This window comes from Corylus avellana, chromosome ca1 (assembly GCF_901000735.1).
Source record: "Corylus avellana chromosome ca1, CavTom2PMs-1.0".
NCBI lineage: Eukaryota > Viridiplantae > Streptophyta > Magnoliopsida > Fagales > Betulaceae > Corylus > Corylus avellana.
In genome coordinates, this window is record NC_081541.1 from 45403382 (window position 1) to 45416088 (window position 12707).

Here is a 12707-nt window from a genome sequence, read left to right on the forward strand (position 1 = left end):
AAAAAATTAATAAGAAGACAAAGAAACAAAGGAAAGATAATATTTCCACAATCACTTTGCAGGGCTGTTTTCTGTCTCATGTCATTCTCATCAATGCCTCTCCACTACTTTTGAAGGCTACTGGATATGCATAAGAAAAAGAGCAAGAGGGCTGTTAGGTGTTTCAAGAATTCTTTTCAAATGATGTAGTAAACACTATTTTATTTGGAAGTGGGAGACAAAAGAGAAAAAATAAAAAAAATTTAAGAAAAAAATACTTATCACATCATTTGGGAAGCATTTTGAGAAGAATTTCTTGAAATATCTAACATTATCCAAAGAGCAATGAGTTTTTCGTATGGTTAAATACAATATTTTTTGCAACTCTGATTTTTTTATTTACTGTTTTTTTTTTTTGTTTTTTTTTTATAACACTATCTATTTTATTTTTTATTTGTTTTTAAATATTATTTTTTATTTGTTTTAATTATATTTTATTTCTCATATTTTCATTCGAAGGAGAGAAGAATAGTGAGAAATAATTTTTTATTTCAACATTATGCTAGAGTAAATAGCAAGAATACTTTGTCGGTCTGAAAGAATACTAGCGGATCTTGTTGAGAGTCTAAAATTGTATCTTTGTAGCTTATGCTATGGATACTTTAGAGCTTGCCCTGTGTTGTAAGAGTTTTTGCTTTTGATTATCAATAAATGAGACTAATATGTTTCATAAAAAAAAAAAAAAAAACTACTATGGTGCAGGTTCTCTTTATGCCCCCCTACACCTACTCATCCATGATAAATTTGGTCTGGCCAACCAAATCGATTTAAGTTTGGCCAGCCTAGATTAGTTCAAGCTAAACCGACCTAACATAGGTGACATCCAGCCGACTTGTAGGCATCGTTGCCAATGGGCATAGCTTAAGGTCATATCACAGGTTGGCCGGTTTAATAATTAGGGAAAGCCTAATCCCAAGAGAGTTTATTATACAGTACACCAATTAGTATTATTCTCAAGAGTGTCATTATGCTCAGTCCCTTATGAGTTGATCTTATGCAAACCCAACAAGAATAGCAAACTCATTAAACAGACCTTGGAATTTATTTGTTGACACTTATTAAGCCAATTGATGTTGCCTGGCTTGTTCTTCAATAATCCTAATAATGAATTGATCTTACCGTTTATCAAACACTCCACTAATATTCTAACTTCCAGGCCCTTTGATTTTCCAATTTCTCACTTTATTTGATATCAACATAGGGATGTTTTTATGTTTCAATCTGAAACGATTCTTGCATCCAATTTTGTCCACAATTCATAGACCATTGTAATCGTCCATAGCATGGCTATGGTAACATTATGGATGCCAACATCACCAAGAATCCAAATTTACCTTTTTTTTTTGTGGGGACCCCAAATCCCAATGATTCACCAAATCTATAATGATCTACAACATCCCAATTTATTAATGAAAAACTTATTGGGTGGAGGCCTTCTCTCTGCTTGGCCACTTGGGCATTTTGACAAACAACTATGATGCCGGCGACCCCAAGAAGTGAATTGTCAAGGTGAAAGCTTGAAGTTGGAAAAAAAAAAAAAAAAAAGACTTTTTTTTGTTGTTGTTGTTTTTGCTGAAATGGATATGGTGCCATAATTACCAAATTCTAAACGTGAATTTGGCTTTCAAATCCATCGATGAAATGTTGATTCATTGATGAAGGACATTATCACAAAGTTAATCACGCCATCAATCTACGGCTCTAACATGGAGGGTGTTTTGGCTCTCATCAATAAGCTTCAAGATCTATCTATGAATCCTTGTTTAGTTCGAGGGAATTCACAAAATTTCAACTACCTCAAACTAAGTGGAATATATATATATTGCTGCTAGTAATGGAATGTGGACATTTAGAATTTATTGTTTAAATTATTTTGAGATTGAGAATTAAATTAACAATCAACTTGTCTTGAGAGGGTTTCAATTGAGTTTAATTTGCTTCTTTTTTCTTTTTTTTTTGTTGGTTAACTTTATACTCTTTTCTTTTTGGGCAAAGTTTTCCTCCAAATTGGGTTGAAAGAATTTCATTCAATCTATTCTATAAAAGTGACATGTGTCATTTTTATTAATAACATGTGAGATGCACATGAATTTTTAATAAAATTTATTTCAACTTTGCCCCTACTATTAAAAAAAATATGTGCATTTCACTGTTCTCACATATTTATGGGACACATGTCACTTTTATAAATTAAGTTGAAGAAAATTCTTTCAACCCAGTTTGAAGAAAAACTTTGTCATTTCTTTTTTATTGGGTGTTTAGACTAGTAATTGTAATTGTCAAATAGGTTGTGATATGATAGAGAAAGTATTCAGTATAGTATTGGCAGAGACTTGAAATTTGTGAGAGATGGATCAAACAAATCAGTGAGAGTGCGTTTCTTTGGATCCAACTTCTCACTTTAAAACGTGATAATATCTTTAATCAAATCTCACTTTGATAAGAACTAAAAAGGAGCAAAGAAAAAACAAAAGGCAGCCGAAACTGCAAAGCAGTGTTGCACTCCTCTAAATATTGAAAAATAGATTGTCCATTTCATTATCATAGCATTTTCTTAACAAATGACATCTAATATATATATTAAAAGAAATCTTGATCATACTTTATTTTATTTTATTTTAAGTAATGCAATCTCATCTTTAATTTCTAACTAGTTTTTATAATTTTTACACATCATTTATTGGTACTGCCGATATGGCTTTTATATTTAGACTTTTGCACTACTTTGAGGATGGGGCGGTTGAAACCTTTCCAATTCTGGTACTAGGATTGTCGCCTTCCTTCTTTCTTTTTGGCTACCTAATTAATTCATCGTTTACTAAGAAGAAAACCTAATTCATCCATTTAATTCATATGATAAAAGAATCGATGAAAATATTAGTTATATAATTAGGGGTTCCTAAGGGATAGCTCAATCGGGTAGGAATCACGTCTCGTGAAGTAGAAGTCACTAGTTCAAATCCCCTCTCCCCTTCTTGTACAGACATGTCGGAAAAAAAAAATTATATAATTAAGGAGTATAACTAATTATTTGCCAAGTATAAAACTAGCTAGCTATCCAAATTTTAATGGTTAATTAGCAAATCAAATATTAATAGGGCATAAGATTGAATCTCCCCCATTAAAGTAAAATTTTATTTTGCACAAATATTACCTATTTTCCTAATTAGGATGATGTTTTCTTTTAATAAAAACCCTAGTTCAAACAAATTATAGCCGCCCATGTAAATTTTGAAATTCTATTTTTAAATAAAGCTCTTAATTAAATTGCATCAATCAAATTTAACTCATTTAAGACAAAATCATTCATTCGCTCTTTATTAATTCTCGCAACATTTTCCAAATACACCATACCCAATTACATTTGCAAACAGGTGAACAAAAGATCAGACTGCAGGTCTTTTGCTTTTACACCAAAAAAAACTCTGTGAATGGCGATGATGGAGCCTTTTTACTCAAAAGTCTTTGCTAAATGCTTGGCAAACGGATGATAAAAACAAAAACCCCTTTCATTTTCCCATTTCGTACTTTGTTCAACACAATAGGTAGTCAGACCAAAACTAAAATTTTAGGGAATTATCAAATAATTTGTAATGTTTTTCTTCAATTGAAGCAATATCTTTCAAAATTACAATCTAGTATTTTGTATTTTTAAGAAAAAAAAAAAACAAATTATGTAATTTTTGGTGCAGAGGGGTTACAGTATAATACAATTGTTGGAGAGGTACATTAATGATGATACAAAGACTTAGAGTATGTTTGAGATTGCGTTTGAAAAATAGAGTTTTTAAGTCAAAAAGAACTTTTGGGTAAAAGCTTCATTTTTAAGTTTTTTCCAAAAGTGCATTTTGGTCATTTTCACGCTTTTTAAACTCTTAAAAGCGTTTTTAATTTTTTTACCAAACGAGTACTTTTTTTTTTCAAACAAATTTTTTGAATATTAAAAATATTTTTAAATGCCTCAAACACAATCTCAATCTTATCCTAATTTTAATTGTTGAGAAGTCTCTCGCTTTATCTAATAATGCAAGTGTAGATGAACTTTCTATTTTACTTTATCTTTGATTCCTTTAAACACAATCTCAATCTTATCCTAATTTTAATTGTTGAGAAGTCTCTCGCTTTATCTAATAATGCAAGTGTAGATGAACTTTCTATTTTACTTTATCTTTGATTCCTTTCGTACTAAATTATGGAGTAGCTAGAGTCCACCATTGTTGGCCTCATTCAAGTAAGCCAACGGAATCCAATGCCCTCTCTCTCTGTCTCTTTACCAGGAAAAAAAACAGAAGAAAGACAAAGAAACAAAGGAAATTAAGAAAAAGATTTCCACAATCCAATAAAGTCTGTCACCGCCACTTTCTCTGTCTCATCAATACCTCTCTCCACTACTTTTTAAGGCTATTGACTATTCAGTATGGAATAGGAAATGAAATGGAAAGGAGATTAGCCGGTAAAAGGGTAAAATTGTCAATTTTTCCTTCATAAAATAACTAATCGTTCCTCTCAATTTTATTTTTTATTTTTTATTATTATTTTTTTTTTACATGTCCGCGTAAAAAGGGAGAAAAAAAATTTAAACTAGTAACTACCACTTCATAAGGCGTGATTCCAACCGATTGAGTTACTTCTTGAGAACAATTCTATTTCTTTTGAAATGAAGATGCTCATTCTTCGTTGAGTATGCACCAAAAAAAAAAAAAAAAGAGTTTTACGCTTCTCCAACAACATGCAATAGCTAAAATATTGTGGGAAAAAAATGCAATTCTTTATTTTAGTTATTTTTTTGGAAACTTCACTTTGGACTCCCGAACTACTATGCGTTTTGAGAAGACTTCTCGAAATTTTAAAAACTCTTAATTTCATTTTGTGAACTTTTTTTTTTTGACATGTCCGCACAAGAGGGAGGAGGGAGATTCGAACTAGTGACTTCTGCTTCATTAGGCGTGGTCCCAGCCGATTGAACTACCTCTTTGGGACACCTTGTGAACTTTTAATTTAATGCAATGTACCCCTCCATTAGTATTTAAACGTTAAAAGTACTAAAATGACTATTATAATACTCCTAAATTTTCAATTTAATGCAATATATCACATCAGTTTTTACACGTTAAAAGTGATAAGATAACCATATGAATTTGAAATTAAAAATTAAAAAATAATAATAAAGTTATTAAAAAAAAAATTAATCACAAGGTGACCCAACCGTGGGTGACCCTTGTGACCATTTTTTTTCTTCATTTTTTCATTTTAAACAAAAAAAAAAAGGAAAATTGAAGGGTAATTTTATTTTTTTATGGTTTTCGTTAGGGTTTAATGGCAAAAATTGACGAAGGAACGTAAATTGCATCAACTTGAAAGTTAGAGTGGTGAAATTGAAAGTTTTTAAATTTGAGGGGTTCTTTTCAAAATGCATGATTGTTCAAGAGTCCTTTGTGAAGTTTTCTTATATATATATATTTTTTATATGCCCTTTAATATATTCTCTAGCTACTTGCTTTTAAATATTAATCTTCATTCTTTTTAATTATATTCTATTTTTCATATTTTCATTTGAATGAGAGACGAATGGTGGGAACAATTTTTTATTTGGACATTGTGCTACAATAAATAGCAAGAAATTGTTATTTACTGTAGTTTCTATTTTTCATAAAGAAATGCTAAACATACTAAGAAGTTGTTAAAATTGCTCCTTTTTTTACTTCCATGCCAGTAGATTGGCTAGAAGTAAATAAGCACGATATTCAAATAAAAAATTGTTTCTCACCATTCTTCTCTCTTTCAAATAAAAATATGAAAAAGAGAAATGCTAGTGCTACACATCAAAAATTTTAACTAATATTTTACCTAATATGTTGGAAATGCTACGTGTACGTGTAACTTAACATATTTAAACATGCCACTCTAAGGTTGAACAAACTAGTATATATATATATATATGTGTGTGTGATAATCACACATTTTATTAAAAATTAATGTGAAATTAAAAAAAGACACGTAATAATCACAACTCTTAAAAAAAAAAAAATGTTTAACAAAGGGACATGTCTTGTCCTGTCCTGTCCATTTTACCTAATAATGCAATAATTTATAGGTCTTCCATGAATAATTTAATCGGCTGAGGACCATGCTTTATGAAGCAAAATTTACTAGTTTAAAACTATCATATCCTCTTGTGCGAATATGTTTAAAAAAAAAACAATAGGTTATGCAAAGAAACATCACAAGCTCACAAAGAGCAATTCACCAATCCCAATTACCTAACTTTTTTTGTGGAGGATCAGGTCGCAATGATGCTACTTCAATTTGTAATGGTCTGTTTGGTCACCTCTTCATTTTAACAAACGCATTTTTATGCTTATATGCAAACCCAACAACAATAGGAAACTCACTCATTATACTGACCTTTGAATTTATTTGTTGACACTTATTAAGCTAATTGATCTTACTCCACTTGTTTTTCAATAAAACCTATATAATTTTATAGATATATTTTGATACTATCAAAACCCAACATGCAAACGCATATTACCACTCCGGTTGTTATGCACTTGTGAAAAGACTTAAAATATGAATTGTGAAAATCTTTTCCTTGAATGGGCTCCATGGCCATGTGATTTACGGAGACTGCATAATTGGCCACATTCAAGTAACCAACAGAATCCAAAACTCTCTATCTTTACCAGGAAAAAAAGAAGAAAGACAGAGAAAAAGATTTCTACAATCCAATAAAGTCGATCATCAGCACCAGTTGTCGTTGTAGGCCATACTTTGTATATCGATTTGCTCCCTTGATTTGAAATATTTAAACAAAAAGTCGGTCAAACAAGTAATTTCGGACGTTGGTTGGGAAAAAACAGAGAAGAATTGATTGAAGGAAGATGGATGGTAATTGCAAACAGGTGGACAAAACATCAGACTGCAGGCTTTCTTTTGCTTTTACACCAAAAATTTAAACCCCTTTCATTTTCCCATTTCGTACTCTGTTCAATACAATAGGTAGTCAGAATAAAACGAACACAATAGCTAGAGTCCACCATTGTTGACCTCATTCAAAGTAAGCCAACGGAATCCAAAGCTCTCTGTCTCTTTACAAAGAAACAAAGAAGAAGATTTCCACAATCCAATAAAGTCTATCACCATTCACCACCACTTTCTCTGTCTAATCAATACCTCTCTCCACTACTTTTCAAGGCTATTGACTATTTAGTATGGAATAGGAAATGAAACGGAAAGGAGAAGAGCCGTTACAAGGGTAAAATTGTCAATTCCACCCTTACTCTCCATTTGAAACTCATTTCTTTTGCGATGAAGATGATCTTTCTTCATAGAGTATGAAAAACCAAAAAAAAACAAAAAGGTATAGTTTTACGGTCTCCAACAACAAAAAATATTACGGCGCCGTAATATTGAATAGATCTTGCCGTTTATCAAACACTCCACAAATATTTTCTAAATTCCGGGCCCTTTAATTTTCCAATTTCTCACTTTATTTGATATCAACGTAGGAAATGTTTTTATGTTTTAATCTTGAACGGGTCTTGCACATCTAAAGGTGGGTGTCAACTCAACTCAATATGGTGAAGACAACAGGAGACAACGGTCGTCTTTGTACACGGTGACGGATTGTTGTCTATGATGGTGCCGAAGGGTGACGGATGCATAATAGCAGTCAGAGATGGTGGCCGGATTTGTTAAAATATAAATTAAATTATTAAGTTCATATATTTGTATTAATTTAAACATTATTCTGTCAATTCAACTTAATTTCAATTACATATTTTACATGTTAGGTCTCAAAACTTAAGTTTTAAAATTAAATAGTGATTTAGCGGGAAGATGGTGAGGCTGCTGTCCAGGACATTTCAATCTCTTAAAAGCCCAAACCATAACCCTAACCCTAACCCATTAAAGTCATCATCATCACCGTCAAAATCCAGAATTTCACTACCTAAATTGAGCTTTCTATTTTGCTTGGCGGTAGTACAAAGATTTGTTTACAAGTCGTCTCTCCTTGTCAAATAATGCAAAGTACGTACTGGTGAGCTTTCTTTTTTGCTTTTTTCTTGATTCATTTCTTACTAAATCATTGAGATTGAGTGGAGGAGTCGTCGACAATCGAATAAAGTGTGAGCTTTTCTCTTTTGCGTTTATCTTTGATTCCTTTCATAATAAATCACTGAGTGGAGTCCACCATACTTGGCCACATTCAAGTAACCAACGGAATCCAATGTCTCTTTGCCAGGAAAAAATTAATAAGAAGACAAAGAAACAAAGGAAAGATAATATTTCCACAATCACTTTGCAGGGCTGTTTTCTGTCTCATGTCATTCTCATCAATGCCTCTCCACTACTTTTGAAGGCTACTGGATATGCATAAGAAAAAGAGCAAGAGGGCTGTTAGGTGTTTCAAGAATTCTTTTCAAATGATGTAGTAAACACTATTTTATTTGGAAGTGGGAGACAAAAGAGAAAAAATAAAAAAAATTTAAGAAAAAAATACTTATCACATCATTTGGGAAGCATTTTGAGAAGAATTTCTTGAAATATCTAACATTATCCAAAGAGCAATGAGTTTTTCGTATGGTTAAATACAATATTTTTTGCAACTCTGATTTTTTTATTTACTGTTTTTTTTTTTTGTTTTTTTTTTATAACACTATCTATTTTATTTTTTATTTGTTTTTAAATATTATTTTTTATTTGTTTTAATTATATTTTATTTCTCATATTTTCATTCGAAGGAGAGAAGAATAGTGAGAAATAATTTTTTATTTCAACATTATGCTAGAGTAAATAGCAAGAATACTTTGTCGGTCTGAAAGAATACTAGCGGATCTTGTTGAGAGTCTAAAATTGTATCTTTGTAGCTTATGCTATGGATACTTTAGAGCTTGCCCTGTGTTGTAAGAGTTTTTGCTTTTGATTATCAATAAATGAGACTAATATGTTTCATAAAAAAAAAAAAAAAAACTACTATGGTGCAGGTTCTCTTTATGCCCCCCTACACCTACTCATCCATGATAAATTTGGTCTGGCCAACCAAATCGATTTAAGTTTGGCCAGCCTAGATTAGTTCAAGCTAAACCGACCTAACATAGGTGACATCCAGCCGACTTGTAGGCATCGTTGCCAATGGGCATAGCTTAAGGTCATATCACAGGTTGGCCGGTTTAATAATTAGGGAAAGCCTAATCCCAAGAGAGTTTATTATACAGTACACCAATTAGTATTATTCTCAAGAGTGTCATTATGCTCAGTCCCTTATGAGTTGATCTTATGCAAACCCAACAAGAATAGCAAACTCATTAAACAGACCTTGGAATTTATTTGTTGACACTTATTAAGCCAATTGATGTTGCCTGGCTTGTTCTTCAATAATCCTAATAATGAATTGATCTTACCGTTTATCAAACACCCCACTAATATTCTAACTTCCAGGCCCTTTGATTTTCCAATTTCTCACTTTATTTGATATCAACATAGGGATGTTTTTATGTTTCAATCTTAAACGATTCTTGCATCCAATTTTATCATTTTTTTTTTTTTGACATGTCTATATAAAAAGAGAGAGAAAAATTTGAACTAGTAACTACCGCTTCATAAAGCGTGATTTCATCCGATTGAGCTACTTCTTGAGGATAATTCTATTTCTTTTGAGATGGAGATGATCATTCTTCGTTGAGTATGTGCCAAAAAAAAAATAAAGAGTTTTACGCTTCTCCAACAACATGCAATAGCTAATATATTGAGGGGGCAATTCTTTATTTTAATTATTTTTTTAGGAACCTCACTTTGGACTCCCGAATTACTATGCGTTTTGAAAAGACTTCTCCAAATTTCAAAAACTCTCAATTTTACCTTGTGAACTTTTAATTTAATGCAATGTACCCCTCCATTAGTATTTAAATGTTAAAAGTGCTAAAATGACTATTATAGTACTCCTAAACTTTCAATTTAATGCAATGTATCATTTCATCAGTTTTAAAATGTTAAAAGTGATAAAATAACTATATGAATTTGAAATTAAAAAATAAAAAATAATAATAAAGTTATTATAAAAAAATTAATCACAAGGTGACCCTCGGTTGGGTCACCTTGTGACCATTTTTTTTCTTCATTTTTTTCATTTAAAAACAAAAAAACAAAAATTGAAGGGTAATTTTGTCTTGTTATGGTTTTCATTAGGGTTTAATGGCAAAAATTGACGAAGGGGCGTAAATTGTATCAACTTGAAAGTTCGAGGGATGAAATTGAGAGTTTTTAAAATTTGAGGAGGTCTTCTCAAAACCCATCATAGTTCAAGGGTTCTTTGTGAAGTTTTTCTATTTTTTTTTTATATGCACTCTAATATATTCTTTAGCTACTTGCTTTTAAATATTAATCTTCATTCTTTTTAATTATATTCTATTTTTCATATTTTCATTTGAATGAGAGACGAATGGTGGGAACAATTTTTTATTTGACCATTGTGCTACAATAAATAGGAAGGAATTGTTATTTACTGTAGTTTCTATTTTTCATAGAGAAATGTTAAACATGCTAAGAAGTTGTTAAAATTGCTCCTTTTTTTACTTCCAGTAGATTGGCTAGAAGTAAATAAGCACGATATTCAAATAAAAAATTGTTTCTCACCATTCCTCTCTCTTTCAAATATATATATATATATATATATGTGTGTGATAATCACATATTTTATTAAAAATTCATGTGAAATTAAAAAATACACATAATAATCACAACTCTTAAAAAAAAAAAAAATGTTTAACAAAGGGACATGTCTTTCTGTCCTGTCCATTTTACCTAATAAGTAATAATGCAATAATTTATGCGTTTTTCATGAGTAGTTTAATCGGCTGAAGACCATACTTTATGAAGCAAAATTTACTAGTTTAAATCTATCATCTCCTCTTGTGTGAATATGTTAAAAAAAAAAACAATAGGTTATGCAAAGAAACATCACAAGCTCACAAAGAGCAATTCACGAATCCCAATTACCTAACTTTTTTTGTGGAGGATCAGGTCGCAATGATGCTACTTCAATTTGTAATGGTCTGTTTGGTCACCTCTTCATTTTAACAAACGCATTTTTATGCTTTTATGCAAACCCAACAACAATAGGAAACTCACTCATTATACTGACCTTTGAATTTATTTGTTGACACTTATTAAGCTAATTGATCTTACTCCACTTGTTTTTCAATAAAACCTATATAATTTTATAGATATATTTTGATACTATCAAAACCCGACATGCAAACGCATATTACCACCCCGGTTGTTATGGACTTGTAAAAAGACTTAATATGAATTGTGAAAATCTTTTCCTTGAATGGGCTCCATGGCCATGTGATTTACGGAGACTGCATAATTGGCCACATTCAAGTAACCAACAGAATCCAAAACTCTCTATCTTTACCAGGAAAAAAAAGAAGAAAGACAGAAAAAGATTTCTACAATCCAATAAAGTTGATCATCAGCACCAGTTGTCGTTGTAGGCCATACTTTGTATATCGATTTGCTCCCCTGATTTGAAATATTTAAACAAAAAGTCGGTCAAACAAGTAATTTCGGACGTTGGTTGGGAAAAAACAGAGAAGAATTGATTGAAGGAAGATGGATGGTAATTGCAAACAGGTGGACAAAACATCAGACTGCAGGCCTTCTTATGCTTTTACACCAAAAATTTAAACCCCTTTCATTTTCCCATTTCGTACTCTGTTCAATACAATAGGTAGTCAGAATAAAACTAACACAATAGCTAGAGTCCACCATTAAAGTCTCCATCATCATCGTCAAAATCCAGAATTTCACTACCTAAATAGAGCTTTCTATTTTGCTTGGAGGTGATACAAAGACTTGTTTACAAGTCGTCTCTTCTTGTCAAATAATGCGAAGTACTGTGAGCTTTCTTTTTTGCTTTTTTTATTGATTTATTTCTAACTAAATCATTGAGATTGAGTGGAGGAGTCGTCGACAATCGAATATAGTGTCAGCTTTTCTCTTTTGCTTCTATCTTTGATTCCTTTCATAATAAATCACTGAGTGGAGTCCACCATACTTGGCCACATTCAAGTAACCAACGGAATCCAAAGCTCTCTGTCTCTTTACCAGGAAAAAATCAATAAGAAGACAAAGAAACAAAGGAAAGGTAAGATTTCCACAATCACTTTGCAGGGCAGTTTCTGTCTCATGTCATTCTCATCAATGCCTCTCCACTACTTTTGAAGGCTACGGAAATGCATAAGAAAAAGAGCAAGCGGACTGTTAGGTGTCCCAACGATTCTTTTCAAAATTCTTCTCAAATAATGTAGCAAAATACTATTTTGTTTGGAATTGAGAGACAAAAGAAAAAAAATGAAAAAATTTTGAAGGAGAAAAATACTTGCCATATTATTTGAAAAGTATTTTGAAAAGAATCCTTTAGAATATCTAGCATTATCCAAAGAGCAATGAGTTTTTCATATGGTTAAATACAATATTTTTTGCAACTCTGATTTTTTTATTTTATTTTTTATCACGCTATCTATTTTAGTTTTTATTTATTTTTAAATATTATTTTAATTATATTTTATTTCTCATATTTTCATTCGAAGGAGAGAAGAATAGGGAGAAATAATTTTTTATTTCAACATTATGCTAGAGTAAATAGCAAGAATATGTTGTCG